General features: G+C 36.1%; 1 protein-coding gene, 1 long non-coding RNA gene and 1 other non-coding gene across 4 annotated transcripts in view; 2 read left to right on the forward strand and 1 right to left on the reverse strand.

Annotated features, from left to right (window-relative positions):
• Positions 1 to 772: 772 nt before the first annotated feature.
• LOC124103668 (uncharacterized) lies at positions 773 to 15,018 on the reverse strand. Of its 2 annotated transcripts, XR_009228319.1 has the most exons (4): positions 14,939 to 15,016; positions 4,748 to 4,843; positions 2,910 to 2,997; positions 773 to 1,940 (listed from the first exon to the last, which is right to left on the reverse strand). It is a non-coding gene; the product is annotated as an uncharacterized LOC124103668 (long non-coding RNA). The 2 variants fall into 2 exon arrangements; XR_006855252.2 differs by lacking the exon at positions 4,748 to 4,843 and having other exon boundaries at positions 14,939 to 15,018.
• LOC124103790 (U6 spliceosomal RNA) lies at positions 11,161 to 11,262 on the forward strand. Its single transcript, XR_006855274.1, has one exon. It is a non-coding gene; the product is annotated as a U6 spliceosomal RNA (small nuclear RNA).
• A 462-nt stretch (positions 15,019 to 15,480) lies between the features above and the next one.
• Pja2 (praja ring finger ubiquitin ligase 2) overlaps positions 15,481 to 22,227 on the forward strand; it is a 76,930-nt gene continuing 70,183 nt past the window's right edge. The window contains exon 1 of the mRNA XM_046460097.2: positions 15,481 to 15,631. The gene's annotated coding sequence lies outside the window, so the exon portion shown is untranslated. The remainder of the gene's footprint in view (positions 15,632 to 22,227) is intronic.

A 22,227-nucleotide genomic window follows, 5' to 3' on the forward strand; every position in this document is an offset into this window, starting at 1 on the left:
CTGATAATGTGAAAAATAAAATTACATGTTGTTTATGTATAAACAATAGAGTCATAAAAAATAAATGACAGAGAGGCTGGGGTTGTAGCTCAGTGGTAGAACACCTGACTCGCACATGTGAGGCACTGAGTTCAAGCCTCAGCACCACATAAAAATAAATAAATAAAGATATTGTATCCATGTACAACTAAATATTTTTTAAAAATGAATGACAGAAATGACAAATTGAGGTTGAGATACAGTTAGGGAATTTGGGAAAGAGATGAGATCAAGAAAACTATTATCAAGGGATTTTATTCTACTATTTTATTTAGTTTTAAAAATACTGAAGCAAATATTACAAATTTTATAATTTAACAAAACTGGTGATAAACATGTATAATCATGATAAATTTCTTCAAATTTTCATAAACACTTGAAATATTTAAATTTAAAAATTAAAAATAAAAGTCATGATAGTGGAAGTGATATTTTCCTCGAAGGATATATAGGATTTATGCAGTCATGCTTTGTGAAACTTAATAATTTCCCACTACTACTTTAAAAAAAATTATCACAGTTTACACTGGGTGTGGTGACACACACCTGTAATCCCAGTGGCTTGGGAAGCTGAGACAGGAGGTTCATGGGTTCAGAGCCAGCCTTAGCAACCATGAGATGCTAAGCAACTCAGTGAGAACTCTATCTCTAAATTAAATACAAAATAGGGCTGGGGATATGGCTCGTTGATTGAGTGTCCCTGAGTTCAATCCCCAGCACTCCCCCCCAAAAAAATTATCACAACTTAATAGTTCAAAACAATACAAAATTATTATTTATAATTTCAGAGTTCAGAAATCCAAAATAGATGTCACTGAGCTAAAATCAAGATGTCAGCAGGGCTGTGGTCCTTCCTGTAGATTCTAGGAAAGAATCTACTCCAGCTCATGGTTCCCTTAGATCTTCAAATCTAGCCGTGGCTGTTATATCTTTATTATGATGTCATATGTCTGGTTTTGAGTCATCCGTTTCTTTCTTTCCATTCAAGTGTTGTATGATTATACTGGGGCCACCTTGATAATCCAGGATAGCCTCTTTTCCTTCACTTCAGCTGATTAGTGACTTAAATTTCATCTGCAACCTTAATTCTCTCTTGTTTTGTAGTAAAACATGTTACAGGTTTTGGGGATCAGGATGTAAACATCTTTGGAGAGTCATTATTCTGCCTACCACAGGACCCACTGGCTCTTGGTTTACAAGCAATAGAAATTGTCTCTAGATTGGGTTTTTATTAGAGGAAAAAAAATTACAGAAAACCTAATTAGTTTTATATCCAAAAAGATTGTGAGATCTGGGTATCTAAAAGTAGGCAATAATTGGCAATCTCTTAATAAGCACTACTATCTTGATGAATCGGCTCCAACAACTTTTTGTTATTATGCTATTGAAAATTCAACCAGGGAAAGATAAAATATAACTGGCTTTTCTTGAGTAACACAGTCACTTCTTAACTATAGGTAGGATAAGCACCTTAGAAGAACTCACCAATGGGAAAAGGTGCTTTTTTGCAATGGGATAAGGTTCTTCCTCAATGAAAATTCAAAGTATCATATCATAAGAAGAGAACATATGTAATAGGCAGGCAAAGCCAGAGATTTTCACTGTACTAGAAAATCACAATTTGTCTGATAAGAGCAGTGTCACTTAGCTTGTACTGGAATCCTAATAAATCTTTGTTTTAGTCAGTTTTGCATTGCCATGAACAAAATACCTGGCCAAAACAACTTAAAGGAAGTAAAGTTTATTTGAAGCTCACAGTTTCGGTGTTCAGTCTGTAGTGGACCAAGTCCATTGCTCTGGTGAGGCTGAGCATCATGGTTGAAGGGCCCAGCAGAAGATGGGGGTCTGGGGAAGTTGCTCAACTCTTGCTGGGGTCAAGAAGCTGAGAAAGGGGAAAAGGTCTACGGGGAAAATGAACCCTTTGAGGGCATGACCCCAATGACACACTTCCTGGAGCCATATCCCGCCTCCCCACAGTTAGCACCCAGTCAGTCCATTCAAACTAAGATGGACTGATTAGGTCACAGCTCTCACAGTCCAATCACTTCACCTTGGAACAGTATGCATTAGTGCAGGAATTTTAGGGGAACATATCATATCCAAATCATAACAATTGTATAATTTGTGAACAAGCTTAGTTTTGCTGGCATGAACATGTAAATAACCTTCACAGGATAACCACTGGAAAGTAGGCATTGTTGTGTAGAACTCTCCCTGAATGCCCAAGGGAAAGATTTTGCCCAAAGTCACAAGGAAATGGACAAACATCAAATGTTTCAGGATAGAGGAAAAACACAGTTGGAATGGTTGTTCAGGAAACTCAGGTAAATGGCTTTATTAGCAAATGGACAAGGAAGGGGTCATATTCTCTAGTAACTAACAATAAATCTTACCCAGCTATCTCCACTTTCTCTTATTAGATACTGAACTTCTGGTTAGTGACAGACTAGTCTGCTTTCCTAGAGATCAATGATTTCTTCGATCTTTGGAAAAGGAAGTAAGATTTAAGGCTTTCTGTGATGACATGTCTGTGTCAGCCCTCCACATAATCAGCATAAGCTCACATAATAACCACAGAAACAAGCACATGCAAAAGTCTCACTCTACTCTCTTCATTTTTGTCTGTCAGACCCCATAATTTTCTCTCATTGTTCTTTCTTATCCACTAGGCATTTCCCCAATTATTCAATGAAGGAATTATACATTCATCCTAGCCACATTCTTAATTAGTATGTTCCACATAAAATTGCTAGGTGATTTTCAAAGAAAGTAACCCAAAAAAATCACACATTCGAAGGGTGATCTTTAGTCTTCACAAAGACAAATGACTAAAGTAAGTCTTTTGAAGGTCATAAATATTTACAACTTACATATGCACCAGACAGATAAAAAGAATTCCTGGTCAGAACTACTCCTCAGCAGGAATCCTGGAAGCAATGTGAAACCCAAGCTGTGAATCTGAAAAGGAATGTAAAGTATTAAAATGTACTATCAATGTACCATCACCATTGCCTAGAAATATTTTCCCCTTGCTTCTGAAACATCATCCATTTTTATCTGGATTATAACAGCTCCTCTTCTGTCTCCCTTCCTTTGCTGGCCAGTGGAATAGATGAGTCATTTCACCATCTGGGCTAAAGGAAAGGGAGATGTATGGCTGAATAAAGCTGAATATTATCTGCATAATGATGGCCCTGTAGTCCAAAATATCTCTCTTTTTCAGTGTCCTCATCTACACTTAGTCTCTCTCCAAAACAAAATTAGGGGGTGTTCTACAAAAGCAATTTCTGGCTACTTATTCCCATGTCTAAGTCAACATTTTCAAACTTTTGGCAATAGCAACTCCTGGCGATACTGACTTTTCAAAGGTTTGGTAATGTCTAAAAAGGTTGGATTAAAATAATTTAGCAAAATATATAGCACCATATGTTTTTTTAAGTGCCATTCAAAATCCTAAATAACACCAATCCCTGAAGACAAACTCAATACTTGAAAAAGTAAAGCTTGTAGGTAGAATTAGTGTTGCTCAAATACTGTAAGTTTTCAAAATATTTGTGTGTATACATACACACGTAAATTCTGATAAATATTAGGAAATCATGAAGTTAGACATTTATCTAAAATATATAAAAATATAGACTGTATGTAGAATAAATATAAGCTTCTAGGAATATGAGACCTCTATTTAAAATGTTACAGTATAGATAATTCTTGCTTAGCCAAGATTAGAGTTGTTTTATAAAGAATTGATGAAAAGCTGGGAATTGTGGCGCATGCCTGTAATCCCAGTGGTTCAGGAGGCTGAGGCAGGAGATGTTAAGTTCAAAGCCAGGCTCAGTAAAAGTGAGGTGCAAAGCAACTAAGTGAAATCCTGTCTCTAAATAAAATACAAAATAGGATGGGGATGTGGCTCAGTGGTTGAGTGCCCCTGAGTTCAATCTTCAGTACCAAAAAAAAAATGAGAGCTATGATTCATTCTTTTATATTGTTATTCTTTGTGTATATATATATATGTATACATACACAGATATGTGTGTATGTATACATATATATATATATGCTACATATATATCTAATGTTCTATTTTCAATTTTTAAAATACCCTTAAGTTATTTGAAGAAATAAGCCTTACTAATAAAATAATAGCCTTAGTGTTACATGCTAAGAGTGACATTGACAAGCATTGTTAAGGAAGGTGACAAAGGCTACAATGAGTCTAGCATCAAGTTATGATATAATAAGAAATAAATATTTTTGTTTTTTATGTTCATTTCATATCAAACAGTTCCTAAAACCTTATACTTTTCTAAGCAATAGGGGTTGTTTTACTATTTGGTCTTTTACCATGATTCCTGACCTAAAGCTCTTAAATCCCTTAGAACCTCACAAGTGACAGGAGCATCTTTTGTTCTAATGAGGTATTTTCTGATGAGCTCCTGCATAGCTTTAGTATAGGGGCTAATAAAACAAACTATGATTAGTAGTTTGGAACTTTCAGCCTCACCCCATTCTCCACTGAGAGGTGCTATATATTGAGTTAAGGATTGATCATTTCTATGTGATGAAGCCTCCATAACAATCCCTAAAGTAGAAAGTTAAAAAGCTTCTAATTCATAAAAACATCCATATGCTAGGAAAGTGGTGAATGCCAACTTTACAGGAATTCAACCTCTTGCATTCAGGAATCTACTGAATCTTTCACATGTACCTCTCTATCTGGCTGTTCATCTGTATCCTTTATCATATCTCTCATAATAAACCAGTTTCCCTGAGTTCTGTGAGCAATCATAGAAAATTCTCAAACCTAAAAAGAAAAAAAGAGAGAGGTTTGTGAGAACGCTTATGTGCAACCAAGCAGGACAGAAATGTGGGTAACGTGGGGACTTACTAATTGTGATTGACATCTAAAGTTGGAAGTACTCTTGTAGGGCTGTGAGATCTGACACTAACTCCAAGTAGATAGTATCAGACTTGAACTGCATGGTAAGACACCCCGCTTGTGTTGGAGAATTCACCAATGTAGAAAAAACCCATACACATTTTGTTGAAAGTATTGTGTGTAGTGGAAGAAATAATTTGTTTTCCAATTCAATTTCCTATGCAAGTTATATAAGGTTTAGTTGAGAGAACTGATAATGTTCAGTACCAAAAACATGATGTAAGTACACATAGAGTCTCCGAATTTTAGAGATGAAAGGGATCTTTATAAAGTAGACCAAATATTTCATTTTGCAAAGAGAGTAATATGGTAACTTCTGAAGTATGGAATTAGTGGAAGAATCATATTACAACTGAAAAGTCAGTTCTGTGTTCTTTTTCCAATATCATTCTACATTTCCATGGCAGCTGACTCCTAATTTTGGAAATGAAATCATCATCATCATTAATCAGTGATCATTGTCACTAATTACTGTATGCTCACTATGTTCTGGTTACTGAGCTAACCACTAATTATTTCATTATTCTTCACAGTAACTCTTGAGTAGGGGCTGTTATGAACCTTGTTTTCCAGGTATAGAAAACAAGGATCAGGTCACCCAGTTAGTAAGAAACAAATATGGGATCCAGACAAAACATTTAACTACTGTGCTTTAGTCTGAATAATAAGAGCCATCAGATATGGAACTCATGGGTGGATGTTGTAAGAAGGAAGATTGCATCTTATCTGAGGAGTAAATTTCTGACATTCCATTTTTAACAATTCACAGAGTTGAAGTGAAACCTTATTTCAATGAGCCTCACAAACATTGCTAAATATTGAATGGATCTCGGGAAAGAATCTGCACACTGAGTAAGAAGATAAACATCAATATCAACTCTTCCTTCTGATTCTTCAGATTTTTAATCTTCGTTAATCAGTAGACAAAGTCTTATGTATCTCACAGTCTATTTGTCTCTACATTTTTTCAATTACTACAATTAGAGTATATATTTTAAAAGTACTAAACATTCACATTTTAAAAAGTCATGTTAAATGTTTGTTCTTATATTGGCTAGGTGTTTTGCTGGTACACCTGCTATTTCTTTTGGTTACCTGGAATCTGAACTTATTTTATTTTGAGGAATTCGCTATCATACAAATCTTAGGCAGAGGCCGAGCTGCCCATTATAGTAGCAGAAAATGTCAGCTACCTAATTCCTACTCTTACTGGCACATGAATTAGGCTCTGGTAAACAGATACCCCTTCCAGGGACTCTGGCGACCCTGGTGAGATAAAGAAGCATGGTCAGGGAAAGATTTACTTTGACAGCAGCAGCAGCCAACTCTGAGTGGTCAAGTTGCCAAGAGTACCACCCTATGTTGGAGCAGTGTGTGTCAGCTGGTGCTCAGTGAAATGACAGCAGTGTCCTTGCTAGCCTGGTTATGTGGCATGCCTCAGGCTAGGATTTCAATAGCCAGCCTCCCCTTGCACCTGCTAGTTTCCCAAGTCTGCTTTTCTAGTCTTCTGGGAGCTACCTACTATCTTTTCAATTCTTTTCTTTTCTTCTTTAATTAGCCAGTTTGGGTTAATTACAATCCTAACCATTGATAAGGAAACAGGATTAGTTACTTGCAGTTTGATGTCATCCTCTTACAAGTATGAGATTCATTAGAAGTTAAATGAATCTCTGTTTACAATGTTCGGTTCTAGCAGTCTTGAAGAAGTACCTGGGCATGTAACCTAGGGAATGTCTGCTAGGCTTGAATAATCTATTTGTCAGAGAGTGTTCAAAACAGCATGTTATTGCCTCTTCTTCCTGGACCTATAGTAAAATAGTATTTTAAATGTAAAAGTATAAGTCCTCAATGACAAAGGCAATGGGAATATATCAGCATCTGACACATTTCAGCAAATTTTTAAAGAACAGTTCTGAGGAGTATAACTAATGATAGAAAAAGCTAAAAATTCAAGGATTCTCAGGAAGAGTTACAGATAACGTGAAAAACTAGTGAATTTAAACTTATCCTAGACATATGTAGGATTTTAGAATGGTAGGTATTAGTACAAAAGACAAAAAAGATACAAAAGTATAAAAGACAAAAGATAAAGTACTGAAAACAGAAGATATCTTTGTATTAGAATAGGACAATATACACATTGAATCATATAATTTTAAATTTTCAAATAGCAAATTAAAACAAGTAAAAAGATGAAGTTTAATATATTTCATCTAACATAATATATTAACATTTTAATCAATATAAAATTTGTTAGTGAGCTTTTTATATAGTGTGTGTGTGTTTGTATGTGTGCGTGCGTGCACGCATGCACTAATCTTTAAAATTTGGGTTGGATTTCATATTCCCATGCATCTTGAAATGTGCCACATTTTAAGTGCTCAGTAGTCATACATGGCTGCTGGCTACTATATTGGCCAACAGAACTCTATATGATATTCTGTGCAGAAAAAAATTTAAAAACCCAGGTGTCTGTTCTCCCTTATAGAAAAGTTAAAAATGTTTTGTTTATATATATATATGTATATATACATATATATGTATGTACATATATATGTATATATATGTGTATATATGTAATCTTAATGGCCCTGCAACAAAATTACAAATTTCCAACATTCATTGTTTCCCCAGAAGAGTTAGCTGTCCTTAAATTGAAACTGTTAATCAACAAACTCAGTCATAGAACTCCCAATTAGTTATTTTCAAATTAGAACACAAGCCCGAAGTATTGCAAATATAGCAGAGAAATATTTCAATAAGAAGGAGAACTATTAAAGTTGAAAATACTGTGACACTGAAGAAAATAGAGTTCAAAGAACAGAAGGGAACTTTTAACAACAACAACAAAAAAAAACCCTTATTTGGTATTTTGGAGGTATTCAAACAATATTCTGTCCATAAAATGAGTATAAAATGAAAAGGAAGAAATCATAGAAATTAAAAGTATCATGGTTGAAAAAAAAAATAATTCAATAGAAGGAAATAAAGTTCAAACACTCTCCTGGAAATTTAGACAAAAAAAAAAAGAAAGAAAGAAAGAAAGAAAGAAAGGGTGTAGAAAAATATTGAATGATATCTAGAGAATAAAGAAAAAGAGAAGGGAGAATCAATGTAATGATATAGAAAAATTTCCCTGGGAACAAAATTTTAAGTCTTTATAAAGAAAGATCTACCCAATGCCTAGCACACAAATAAAACTGACACACGAAGGAGAAATTGTTGTAAAGTTTTCAAGCACAAACTAGAGAAAGTGCTAAAAGTCTGGGGGGGAAGAGAGTAGTGTTACCTGCTCTATCATTTAGAATCTGTTGTAGAGATTCACTGTAGCAAATTTAAGCATCAAAGAGATTTCTATCTGTTATCCAATGGCTCTCACTACTGGTGGGTAGGCTGACAAAATAGGCTCTAATTTGAGCTTCCAATAATTACCTGCATATCACACTGCAAAACTGGGCCACAGAAAGAACATTTGCCCTCACCCTGATCAGGAAAATACCACCTAGATCTGCTTGACATTTCAGGGAAACCATCACTGCAGTTTCCAGCTTCCCAGCACCACACCATATCCAGCATAAGCTACACAAACAAAATGGATGACCCATTCCCTAACTCCACACTGCCACAGAACTCAAGACCACACAATGAAATCTCTGTCACAGAGAATTGTTACCAATGAGAATGGGTAACTCTGACTTACAACATCCCTTTTCCCTTCTAAATTTCATATGAATGTATCAATTAGCAGAACCTAACCTGGTAGCTCCAGTAACAAAGGTATCTAGGAAGCAGAGTTCTTAGTTTTCTAGTACCTCCAGCATAGGAAATTGTGTTAGAAAGTTATGAAGGTCAAAGAAGCCAATCCATAGTCCCTATTTTAATACAATGATCTTTCTATTCTTAAACTTTTACACAGCAGTTTTCAGGTAATGGCTTAAACTCTACAAAAGGAGAGAAAATCTTTGCAGTTACTGTTCCCATGTCTCAACACAGAATTGATGTAGTGAAGTTGTGGTCTTTCAAAGACTAGCTTGCATTAGAATCACCTGGGGAGCAGGTGAGTTCATTAAACAGGTAACTGGGCCCTATTTTGTTTCTGATTTAAATGGAATGAAATACAGCCCCAAATTTGTATTTATAACAATTCCTAGGTTGTGCAGATGCTATTTTTTCATGGCAACAGTTTCAAAACCACAGCTTAAATCTATAGAATAATTATGTTACTAGCTATAATTGGTATTTATAACCTTTTTCTGACAATTTCACCTTCCTGTCTGTCACTAAACAGTATTCAGCTTTTAGCTCTTTGGTGATGATTATCAAAAAAACTGGGAACATTGAGTTGTAGATGGCTGCACCTCTCCAACACAGGGTCATTGAATTACAGCAGAAAGCAGAACCTCTCTCCAAAGCTCCCTCTCTCCCACCAGTAGGTGAATATTATCTATTCATGAAATAGACTTCTATTGGGTTAAACCATAACAGTTTAGCCTTCATCTGTTACATGAACTAATGTTGCTTAATGAAAACAAGATTTCTTATAATAAAATATTGAAATATGTGGCACTGGCTTAAGAGTTGCTTAGTGGATAGTGAAGCTAAGTGCTAAAATGATAGAAATACATGCTATGCAGTCTCAAAGCATTTGGTTAAAAAATTGCTATCACTGTGGCAATTTGGGAAGCAGGTATAGTGCCTGTTGAGTTTATAATTCAAAGGAAAAAGATTTTATAATAGAATATTACAGTTCCTAACTGGTTAGCAAAGAATAAGATGAAAGAGAGAAATACAGGCAAGAAATGGCTGTCTGAAAATAGAAATGAAACAAATTTCAGAAATTTGGAACTGCAAATGACTAGGAATATGGACTTACACTAGACCCTAAATTCTTGAGATAAAACACTGAGGAAGGTTTTGATCAACAAAGGCCAATTAAGATTAATCTTTTCCTTAAACATTTTTTAAAAGTTAAAAAACAAACAAACAAAAAAGAACAAACTTTATGGAAAAAAAAAATTCAGTTTAAGAACCTGGCTTTCCTATTCAAGCCCAAAGGCCTAAAGGTAGTCACCATTAAATTGAAACACAGAGGATGAAGGTGAGGAAGGAAAGATTCAAACCAGATTTGAAATTAAATCTGGGAAAGAACTCTGAATATGGATAATTATTTACAAAACTTCCTGGAAGGAAAATATTTTCAGAAGTTTATTAAAATTTGAATTTGGATTTATTAAAAGATTTGCAAAGGAACCATGAATCTAGACTAAAAATGTGTTTCCTGTTAAAAGCTTTAAAAACAATTATCTGGTAGACTTTTAGTTACAACTGCTACTGATTGACTTCTTTCAGACTATCCTTCCCACCAAAGGCAATGACAAAAAACAGGAAAATATATAAAACAAATATTTGAAGGCACTGAAAAGATAGCCATGCAGGTAAAACTTGAGAGCCTATGATCCTTGAGAAGGGAAACACACGAGGTGAGCTTCCAAATCATCCAGAGTTTACCAAATTGTGGTGTCAAGGAAGAGTTTGAGCAGAAAGAGGCATACAGAAAGCACCTTATTACACAGAGGAGACAGGTCAGAGAACAAAAGTGCCAAAATAGCTGAATTCATGGAGAAAAATTCCCAAGAGGAGAGAACTACAAAGAAAGAAACTCAAAACCTTTATAGAAATTCCCCTCAAATTGTTGACGGACTCCTAAATGATTCATATGAAGAGTGAAATTTTCAGAAATTCAGCAGAACACAAAAGAAATTGGAATAAAGCAAATCAAAATGCTACAAAGTTTGCAATTCTTAGAGAAATTCAGTCATTTTTCTTGAAAAAAAAAAAAAAAAAACTCCCCAGATTGCAGAAAGCTTTTGATTAATTTTCAGAGTTCTGGAAAAATTGATTCTGACAATTTTGCCAGCATTCTCGTGACTTTTATGGAAAACACATGCACACTTTCAGATGTCCTTATTGCCTCCATTTTTGCTGACATCAACACAGGTCCTCTGTCCATAGCCATTGCATTTTATGTGCATCAGAACTAGCTGGAAGGCTTGTTAAAAATACAGCTGTGCCCTACACTTAAAGTTTCTGATTCAGGTCAAAATATTTGCATTTTTAAAAAGTTCCCAGGTAATACTGATGTTGTTGGTTTGAGAATTACTCTTTAAGAATTACTGCATTCTGTTTGCTTTGGTAACACAAATACCAAAATTGGATCAATACAGAGATTAGCATAGCCCTTGCACAAAGATAACATGCAAGTTTGTGAAGCATTCCAAAAAGGAAATTGAAGAAGACCTTAGAAGATGGAAAAACCTCCCATGTTCTTTGCTGGGCAGAATTAATATTGTCAAAATGGGCATATTATCAAAAGCATTAAGCAGATTCAATGTGATCTCCATCAAAAACACATCAAAATACCCATCAACATGACATTCTTCATAGAATTAGAAAAAAACAGCCCTGAAATACATTGGAAGAATTAAAGACCAAAAATAGCCAAACAATCTTGACCAAGAAGAATAATGCCAAGACATCAAAATACCTGATATCTCAAATTATACTACAAAACTATAGTTGCAAAAAAAAAACCCCTATGGTATTACAAGTGGAATAGAATACAAGATACAGAGACAAATCCACACAGATACAATCATCTGATACTTAAAAAAGGTGCCAGAAATATATGTGGGAGAATAGATAACCTTTTAAACAAATAGACACTAGGAAAACTGGATATAGATAAGAAGAAGAATGAAACCAGATCTCTATCACTCACCCTGAACAAAAGTCAAATCAAAGTAAATCAAAGACTTAGGAATTAGGCCAGAAACTTTGAAACTGCTAGCAAAACTGCTAGGATTAACATTCTATCACACTGGCACAGGTGCCAACTTCTTTAATAAGACCCTTAAAGCTCTAGAAATAAAACTAAAAATTTGTAAGTGGGATGGCATCTAATTAAAAAGGGTCTGCACAGAAAAGAAACTGATTAAGAGCATGAAGAGAGTGTGTACAGAATGGGAGAAAATCTTTGCCAGTTACTCCTCTGATAGGGTATTAAAAATCTAGAAAACATAAAATCCAAAAAGTTTAACACCAAAAAACAAATCAAGAAATGGACAAAAGAACAAAATTAATATTTCTCAAAAGAAGAAATACAAATAGCCAACAAATACATGAAAAAAAAAGTTCAAGGAAATGCAGACCAAAACTACATTGAGATTTCATCTCACTCAAATCAGAAGATAATTATAAAAAAATACCAATAATAATAAATGTTGGTGAGGATATGGGGGAAAAGGTATACTCATACATTGTTTGTGGGACTATGAATTGGTGCAACCATTCTGGAAAACAGTAGGAAATTCTTTTTAAAAAATAAAAAAATAAATAAGCTAGAATAGGAACCAATATGTGATCCAGCTATCTCTGTCTTCCATGTAATCAGTGGCATTTATTCAAAAGAACTAAAATCAGCATATATAAGTGATACAGACACATCAATTTTTATAGTAGTGCAACTGCAATAGCCAACTTATGGAACCAGTCCAGGTGCTCATCAATAGATACATGGATTTTTAAAATGTGGTGTATATACACAATGGAGTATTAACCATAAATAATGAAATTATGGCATTTGTTGGTAAATGAATTGAACTAGATAACATCCCACTAAGTGAAATAAGCCAAACTCAGAAAATCAAGGGTTGAATGTTTTCTCTTAACCTATGCAGAAGCTAGAACAAAGTAAGAGGAAGAAAGGAAGGGGGTCAGATATTATTAGAGGAAAGACAAGTGAAGAAGGAGATTGAGGGGGAGGGAGGAGGGACAGGAAAGGGAGGAAATGAGGAATGAATTAGAGAAAATATGCTATGTGCATGTATAACCATACCAGTGAATTCTACCTTCATGTATATCTATAAAGTGCCAATTATAAATAAATAAATAAATAAAAGGAAGACCAGTAGAGAGAGGGGGAATAGAGATAGGAAGGCAATGCAGGAAAGAAGAGGCAACCCAGACTGAAAAGAAACAAATTATATTCCATGCATGTGTGATTATGTCAAAATAAGTCCAACTATTATGTATAACTATAATTCACTAATAAAAGGATTTAAAAAACACCAAAAAAATTGCATTATATACCATGTGGTTAGTTCAATTCATTGGCTTAGGGAGTGCTTCCCAACTCTAGAATCAATAATACACTGTATCTATATATGCATACACCAATACAGTTACATAAGCTAATATGTATTTAGTACTTCATTCTATGCATCATATACTTTATGTTGATTAAGTTATTTAATCTATACAACCCATTTAATCTACATAACCCATACATAGGTATTATTAGTTTCCCATAAAGAGGAATTCAAGGCCAAAGAGGTAAGTAGGTTGCCCAGAGGCAGGAACTAGTATGAGAATATCTAGAGTTCATTTCTCAGAGTAACATAGATCACTTATGATACTTTGGATGAGTGTACTTGCGACATGCATGCAAGATTAAAAACAATGAGTCACACAGTGAGCAAGTGATTGCTATTTTGGTTCTATTTTTCTATCCTTTGATGGTTATGATAAAAAATGTTTTTGTGCTGTCTTTAATATTTGTCTAATGCTTGATAATCTATCTTTTCAACGAAAGATGTGTTTTTTAGTCTCAGAGCCTTTAGTGGGCAATAGTTTCTAACCAGATCCCCCCTCCCACAACAGGATCTAGTTAAATTGCTGAAGACTGGCCTGAAATTTGCGATCCTCCTGCCTCAGCCTGCGAAGTCACTGTGATTATAAGCATGTGCCACGGTTTCTGGCTCTAACTAAAACATTATTTCATGGGTACCTTTACAGTTACTTTCAACTTAGGATAAGTGATACTAAGTTGCTAATTTACAGCACTTTCATCAAGTTTCCTTCTTAAAGAAAATGAAGAAAAATACATTAATTCAAAGAAAATAATGCTGAGTCATATACACAAATATGATATGAAAAAGATCGCAATTTGAAAAACACTACCCCCAAAAGCAGGTTAGTACTTTCTATAAGACTAAAGGAAACTGGAAGAATGTAATTAAAATATGAATTCTCTTTCAAGGAGGGAGGGACTTGGATAGAAAGTACAACTCTTAACAGCAGCATGTGTAAAGGTAAGAGCAATATCAAATTGGAAATGGATTCTTGGTGAGATATACAACATGAAGGATGGCTGGGAATTAGATTTGGTTTCACAAAGTGTCTAGCAAATCCTCATAGCCTGTTTCTACGATAAATTTTAGATAATTTGTTTTCATCAACAGCGGGGGCGGGGGGGGGGGCCGGAACTCAGTTCAACTGGCGGATTTTACAGTTACCAAAGGACAGCCAAAGCAATAGGGCTCTTAATTCGTGGGGGAGGGGACGCGATAAATATATCCTGGGCACTAGGCTATGGGGATGGGGCGGGGTGGTGGAGTGGGCTGGGGAGTTGAGAGAGGAAAGCAGGACTGTAATGGGAGAAGCGGACATGTTTCGGGATGAAAGAGGAGGAGATGTGCGGAACGAAAAAAACAATTTTGCATCCCTGACATAATTAAACTGTTACCCGCGTTTAAATTAAGCAAGATGTCCGGGGACTACAGCTGTTGTATTAATTCTGTTTGCAAGTGATGGGAGCTGTTACTTCCCGGCTTGACAACCCGTTAGCCTCAAGACGTAAACTGCAAGGCTTCGGTCAGGCCAAGGCTATATAGAGGAAAGGCAGGCCTTCCTTATTCCCTCGCCCCGGCTCCAGCAGAATCAGAAACGTAGGGGCAAGGTCTGACTGCGGGGTAGGAGGGTAGACCGAAAGCACTACACAGTGCGTACCATCAGGGTAGACAAATACGCCCTTCCTCCTGTGATTTTTTTTTTCTTTTCCATTTTTTTCCCCACTGATTCGTGAATCGCAAATGATTGCATTTTATGCTAGGAAATCCTAACCTTGTTAGGTTTCCAGTCGAATTTGGACCGATTTTAAGGCCTCCATCTTGGTAGCTGCTGTTAGTATTTCTGAAAAAGTCTAACTGCGCCAGTCCTTCCCTCGATTCTCCCCACCCGCATCCCTCTCCCTGAGACCCCGCCCTTTTCTCCCAGCCCAAACCACAAAAGGCTGTGCCGTCTCGGCCCCAACACGCTGCCCCGCCCCCTCCCCCAAACGTCGCAGTGCTGCAGGGAGAGGGGGTGGGCCCGGACGGGGGCGGGGGGAGTGTGGAGTCGGGCTTCGTCTTTCCGCTCTTCGCCCAATGGGTACAGTCCCTCCGAGAGATGGGGGAGTGGGGCGTGGAGACAGTCCAAGTATTTTTCCCTTTTTCTGCCACGTCCCAACCATTGACGTGAGCCCACTCCTCAGGTTCCCATTGGTTGTGTGTATTTTTCCCGCAGAGGGACGTTGAGCCTATTGGTCAGCGCGGTTCTGGGGGCGGGGCTTTCCTGTTCTCCTCCTCCTCCGAGCCTCGGACGCGGCGAAAAGGGCGGGACTCGCCGCCACCGCCTCTGCTTCCGCCGCCGCCGCCGCCGCCGCCGCCGCCAGCCGCTGCGCGTTCGGCGGGGGAGGAGTCGGAGGCGGAGAAGAAGGCGGTGGTGGCGGGTGGAGGATCTAGCGCTGTTCTCGCTCCGGAGCCGCTGCACATTTCGGTGAGGGGATTTTTTTTTTTTTTTAATCTGGCTTGTTCTGATGTCGGGAGTGTGGGGGTCGGGGCGAGGAAATTGCTGCCTTCAGCTCCTCGATTTCTTCGTCTCTTCTGGAGAAGGAGCGGGGCCTGTCCCTGGCCCGCTGCGCCGGCCATGGTGGGTGGGGTTGATGGCTGTGAGAGGCCTCCTTCGCCTCCTGGGCCCTGTCCAGCCCGGACCTGAGGCTGCGCTCCTATCTGGGGCCGCCGTGTCGGCTGCCTCCCCCGAAGGATGGCATCGATCGGTGTCGGGGGTCTCCGCCCGCTGCCTTTTCCTGCCACCTCCTCTGCTGTCCTTGGTGCCTTGGCCAAGGACCCTGCTGCCGCTCTCTCCACACTCGCAACTGCCCTAGAGTGTGCCGCCCACCAACAACTCACACCCGCCTTCTCTGCCCATTTCCAGTCACCCCGCATAGAGCTGATCCATCTTGCGCCACAGGCCTGCAGCCCCCCTTCTCGGAGAAACCTCCCGTTGCGGCCGCTCCGTTGGGGATATTTGCATTTTTCTTGATTGTCACGGGGGCCTGGGCCCGCAGACAACCTGTTCAAACCCTAGAGATCGTTCTCTCGATATTAGCACCATTCCATCAATGCTTCTCCCCGTTAGGATGTCAGGTCAGAGCATGCCTCTGGCAGATGCACCTCCAATTTTGGCCTCCCTAAGATTACTGCTGGTAAATCGTTTTGCGCACATTCAAAATGGTGAGTTTAAAGCCATAGAACAAGTTGAAGGAAAGGAGAGGAGGTAAACGGTTTCTTTTTTTTTTTGCAGGAAGGTAGAATAATCGGGATTTCACTCCTCGAGTATTAAAAAAATAATTTACCATCCGCATAGATAGTGCTTTCAGTCTGCTGGTTCTGTGAAGTGTACGTTGTTTTTTTTTTTTTTTAAGGTTAAAATACTTTGTTATTTTTATCATCAAATATTTGGTCACATTTCTTTTAAAATGGCAGTCACCTTTGCTGAAGACTACAGATCTTTTGGAGACCATGTAAATAAACCTGGAAATAACAGAAATAAACGTTTAAACTATTTTTTCAATTTTGTAATTGTCTTTTGGATTCATGTCATTTGTATATGAAATAACTAATTTTTTATTTAATTAATAAATACAGACATGCATGTTTGATGTAAAATTTAAATAAACGAGTATTAGGTAAAATGTGAATATTTCTTTTTATTTTTCCAGCCCTACTACAGTATCTGGAGTTAACAATTTAGTGTTCACCTTTCAAAGTCTTTTTACAAATGTCCTTTTAAACACACATAAAAATGCAAACTTTATTTGAGGGGTGGGCATATACCGAGCACTTTTGTATATCACTTGCTTTTTCACTTAATTGTACATCTTGCACATCATTTCCTTGGTATATGTAGGTCTCCCAAATACTTTTTAAAGGCTATATGGTATTTCACAGTTTGAATGGCCTACAATTTAACCATTCCCTTATTGAAAGAGGTTTAAATTAATTGCAGTTCTTTTTTGCCCACACAAATCATGCTTTATAATAAAGAGAGCTTTCTAATGTATTAACTGATGTTTAATTATCAAGTCCTTCATTTAAACAATTTAAACACTATGGGAGAATGTAAGATTTAAAAAGTGCAATTCCCATTTCTCTTTCTAGTTTTACCTGCATCTTAAGAATCATCCACTGTTGGTCTGGAGTTGTAGCTCAGTGGTAGAGCACTTGCCTAGCATGTTTGAGGAACTGGGTTTGATCCTCAGCACCACATAAAAATAAATAAATAAAGGAATCATGTCCATCTACAACTAAAAACATATATATATTTTAAAAAAGAATCATTCACTGTTAACAATTCAGTAAACCTTATGTATTATTATTTTTTCCTGAGGATGGATTTCTAGAATAGAATGAAAAGGGTATGCATACTTAAAATTTTGATAACTGTTTCTCCCTCAGTATTCTTTGTGAAAATGTTATTGACTATTTCTTAGGTATTTCTTCTTCTATAAGAACTTTATACTCAATTTGTTATTTAATTTTTAAAACTCTTAGTTATTTTAAATGAGATTATATTGAAATTTTAGGTTAATATAAAGGGAGCTAATATAGTATTTAAACACATACACAATTGAAATGTGGTCTTGTCATTTTAGTCACATCTTGCTTTATATTTTCAGGGAAAGTTAAATAGTCCCCCCCTCCATCTCCCATGTTTATGACATTCCTTCTCAGTATTCCTAGCTGCTTTATGGTTTGATTGCTATGGGAAATGAAAACTTACAGTAACATGCCCCCACCTCCCCCCATAGTAAAGCTTTTGAATTTTGTTTGTCATGTATCTAATCATTATTGTATTGATACTTATTTAAAAATATTCATAGTATTGTGGTTTCCTTTTCAGTTTTTATACTATTTTTCTCATTGCTTTGGCATTGTATCTAATGTTGAACAACAGCTCTAAGAGCTAAAAACTATTGTTTTTGTCTTTAAGGGAAATGCTTCTGATGTTTTTGCATTGAATATGAATGTTTGCTGAAGCTTTCTGATTAATAGCCAAAATTAAATTTAAAAATTTCCTTCTATTTTTGGCTTTCCAAGATATTATCATTGTTTCAATTTTTTTTGACATTTTTTAAAACTATAAGTGTGTATTAAATTTCCTTAGATTTTATTTGACATATTTTAAAGTGGTTTATATTGGGCATCACCAGTATTCCCTGGTTAATAGTTTAAAAATCAACTTTATTGAGGATACCTTATATACAATAATCTGTACTTATTTAAAATTTAGTTAATTTTGTTCTGAGAAATGTGAATACCTGTTACCACCATCACAATTAAGAGTCAAATATTTGCATACTACAAAGAACATTTTCATCTCCCAAAAAGTTCCCTCCTGGGCTTTTGCAATTAATCATGCTTTTACCCTCAGCCCCTGGAAACTACTCATCTTTATCTCACTATATAGTAGTTTCATTTTTTTCTAGAATTTCATATAAATGGATTTATGTGATATATACTCTATTGCATCTGTTTTATTTTTTTTTCCAGCATGATGTTTTTAAGGATCATCCTTTTTGTGTATTTAACTGGTTCATTTCTTTATTCCTGAATAGTCCTTGATATTGTTTTGCCACAGTTTGTGGCCATTTCACCTATTTATGAACATTGGGATTGTCTCCAGTTTGGGCTGTTATTAATAAAGCTGCATTTATTCATTCTGAGTTCTTGTGTGAATATATATTTTTATTTTTCTTGGTAAATACTAAGAAATGGAATTTGTGGAATTGTATGGTAAGTTAATATTTAATCAGTTAAAAAAACTGCCAAACTGTTTTTCAAAGTGGTTGTCCCATTTTACATATCCATCAACAATGTATGACAGTTCCAGTTGCTTCACATCCCCATCAACACTTGGTTATTTCTGTCTTTTAAATTTCAGCCCTTCTAGTGGGCATGTAACAGTATCATGTACTACAGATATTATCTCCTTGAACTTGTGCCTGTAATTTTGCCAAGTACTACATTGTTATAGTGGTTTTACTTTATAGTAAATCTTAAAGTCAGGAAAAGTGAAGAATTCTTGAGCTTTTTTCTTTCTAAAAATCATTTTGGTTAGTTTAGTTCTTTTAGTTTTCCATAAAACTTTTTGAGGCATCTTCTAAGGGGATTTTAATTTGGATTATATTTAATGCATAGATTGTGTGGGAACAATTGAGGCTTTCAATTCATAAACATAGTTTGTTTCCATTCATTTAGATAATTTTTAAATTTCTTTCATAAACATTTTATAGTTTCAACATTCAGATACTGTTGTTCCTTGTGTTAAATTGTATCTAAGTATTTCATACTTTGGTTGCTATTATAGATGATAAATTTCAGTTTCCATTTATTCATTGATGATGTATATAAATAGAGTTGGTTTTTCCATGTTGACCTTGAATTCTGCAAACTTGCTAAGTTCATTTATTCTACTTTTTATTTTGGGAGGGGGGTGGATATCTAGTTAACTTTTTTGGTAGATGCTTTGAAAAAAATTTTAGACATGTTATTTTGCAAATATTTGTGGAACAGTGTTATCCTTTTTTAATTTGTATATTATCCCCCTGTCCTTTTGGTCCTTATTGCACTGGTAGAACTTCCAGTATGGTGTTGAATAGGAGTGGTGAGAGTGGATAATTTTTGTCTTGCTCCTGATTTTAAGAGGAAATCTTTCAGTCTTTCATTAAATATGATAGAGAGGTGCTACAGATTGAATATTTGTGTCCCCCTCAAACTTTCTATTTTAAAACATAATCCCCAGTGTGAGTATTTGGGAGGGGTGGGATCTTGGGGGGGGGGGGTAATTGGATTATGAAGGTTAATAAATGAATTAGTGTTCCCTGCTTTTTTGGAGACTGGGTCTGTATGTTACTCTGACTAACCTTCAACTTGTGATCCTCCTGCCTCATCTTCCCAGTATCTGGGAAGATTAGCTAGCTTCTTTTTAAAAGAAGATCACGAAAGCCTCCCTTGTCCATCCACCATTGCACCCTGTGAAGACACAGTGAAAAGACTGCAGTCTATGAATCAGCAATCAACCCCTCACCAGATTGAATCTGATGGCAACTTGATATTAGACTTTCCAGCCTCCAAAACTGAGCAATACATTTCTGCCATATATAAACCACCTAGTCTATCCTAGTTATTTTTATAGCAGCTTTGAATGGTATAAAGGAAGTGGCCTTTTATCATTTTGAGAACAGTCACATTCTGTTCTTAGATTGCTGAGATTTTCTGTCATGGGTAGACATTTGTTTGGTCAAATGATTTTACTATATTTACTGAGATCATATGATTTTTTTTTAGTCTGTTAATATGACAGATTACATTATTTTCAAATGTTCAGTTAACCTTGCATTTTTGTACCTTGTACTTGGTGATGCTATTTTCATTTTCAGAAATTGGTGGTTTGTATTTGCTAATATTTTGTTGAGATGATTTTTTTTCCTTCTTTCTTTTCTGCTTCAGCGTCTATGAAGGATACCTTTTCATGTGATTATTTGTATCAGGGTAATACTAGCCTCATAAACTGGGGAAGTGTTTCTTCCTCTTACATTTCCTGAAAAAATTTTTGTAGGATTAGTATTATTTGTTTTATAAAAGTTAACTCCAGTTGCAAGATAACTTTCTGGGCCTAGAGTTTTCTTTGTTAGAAGTTTTAAGGGGCAAAATCAATTAATAGGTATAGAGTTATTCGAGTTATCCATTACTTCTTAAAAGCTTTTAGTCTTTGAGAGTCATTTCACCATTCTGAGCTTTTGAAGTTTTTGTCTTTTGAGAAATTTATTTCAAGTGAAGCGTGATGGTGTATGCCTGTAATCCCAGCAGCTTGAGAGGCTCTTGAGTTCAAAGCCAGCCTCAGCAATTTAGGCCCTAAGCAACTCAGTCAGGTCTTGTCTGTAAATAAAAATATAAAAAAGGGATGGGGATGTGGCCAGCATGTAAGGCAAGCACTCTACCACTGTGCTACAACCCCAACACCTATGTTAATATTTTAAGATATGCCCTTAGGTTATTGATTTGTCACCTGTTCCTTCTAAGTAATGCATTAGATGCTCATACAAATTTACTGTGTTGATATTTACTAAGTTCTTAATATGACTTCCACTTTGACCTATGAAGCTTGTGAAGTTTGTTTTTCTTACTAATTTCTATGTTCTTGTTGTAGACTGACAACATACTTTATATGATTTCTTTTCAATGTTTTGATGTTTGTTTTATATCCAGAATTTGGTCAGCCTTAGTCACTTTTCTATGTACACTTTAAAATAATATATATTTTGCTATTTTGGTTGGAGTATATTCTCTTAGGTATTAGGTCAAGTTGATTGATGGTGTTTGTTAGGACTAATACTTCCTACTGAGTTTTTGTTTACTTGTTTTTTGACCATTGATAGCAGAGTTGAAGTCTCCAAGTAAATGAAGGATTTGTCTTTTTCTCCTTTTTGTTCTGTCAGTTCTTGCTTTATGTATTTTGAGCTTTTGGTTTTGGAATATATAAATTGGGATTTTTCTGTCTTCTAGGTGGATTGATGAAATTTTGTTCTATAATGCCCTCCTTTTTATCTCTGATAATATTTCTCATCCTGAATATACTTTATCTAATATCAATATAGTCTCTCTGTCTTCTGGTTAGTGTTTGCATGATATATCTTATATATCTTTCCCTTTCCTTTCCTTTCTTTTTTTTTTTTTTTTTGGTACCGGGTATTGAACTCAGGGACCCTCTACCACTGAGCCACATCCATCTATGACTTTTTATTTTAAATTGGGTTTGCTTTGGATAACCTATTTTTTCAAGTCATTCTAACTCTAACCCTTAATTAAGATTCAATATACATTTGATATAATTATTGTTTTTCTATTTATCTGCTTTCTTTTTTTAAAATGGTAGTCTCACTGTGTTTTCCAGGCTTAGCTCAAGTGATTCTCCTACCTCAGCCTCTGAGTAGCTGGGACTCCAGACATGTCCCACTATTCCCAGCTTAAAACCCCAATGCTGGGGATCAAACCCAGGGCCTCACACATGCTAGGCAAGTCCTGCACTAC

This window comes from Marmota monax, unplaced genomic scaffold, assembly GCF_021218885.2.
Source record: "Marmota monax isolate L192 unplaced genomic scaffold, Marmota_monax_Labrador192_F-V1.1 WCK01_AAM20220418_F8-fsc00006, whole genome shotgun sequence".
Lineage (NCBI taxonomy): Eukaryota > Metazoa > Chordata > Mammalia > Rodentia > Sciuridae > Marmota > Marmota monax.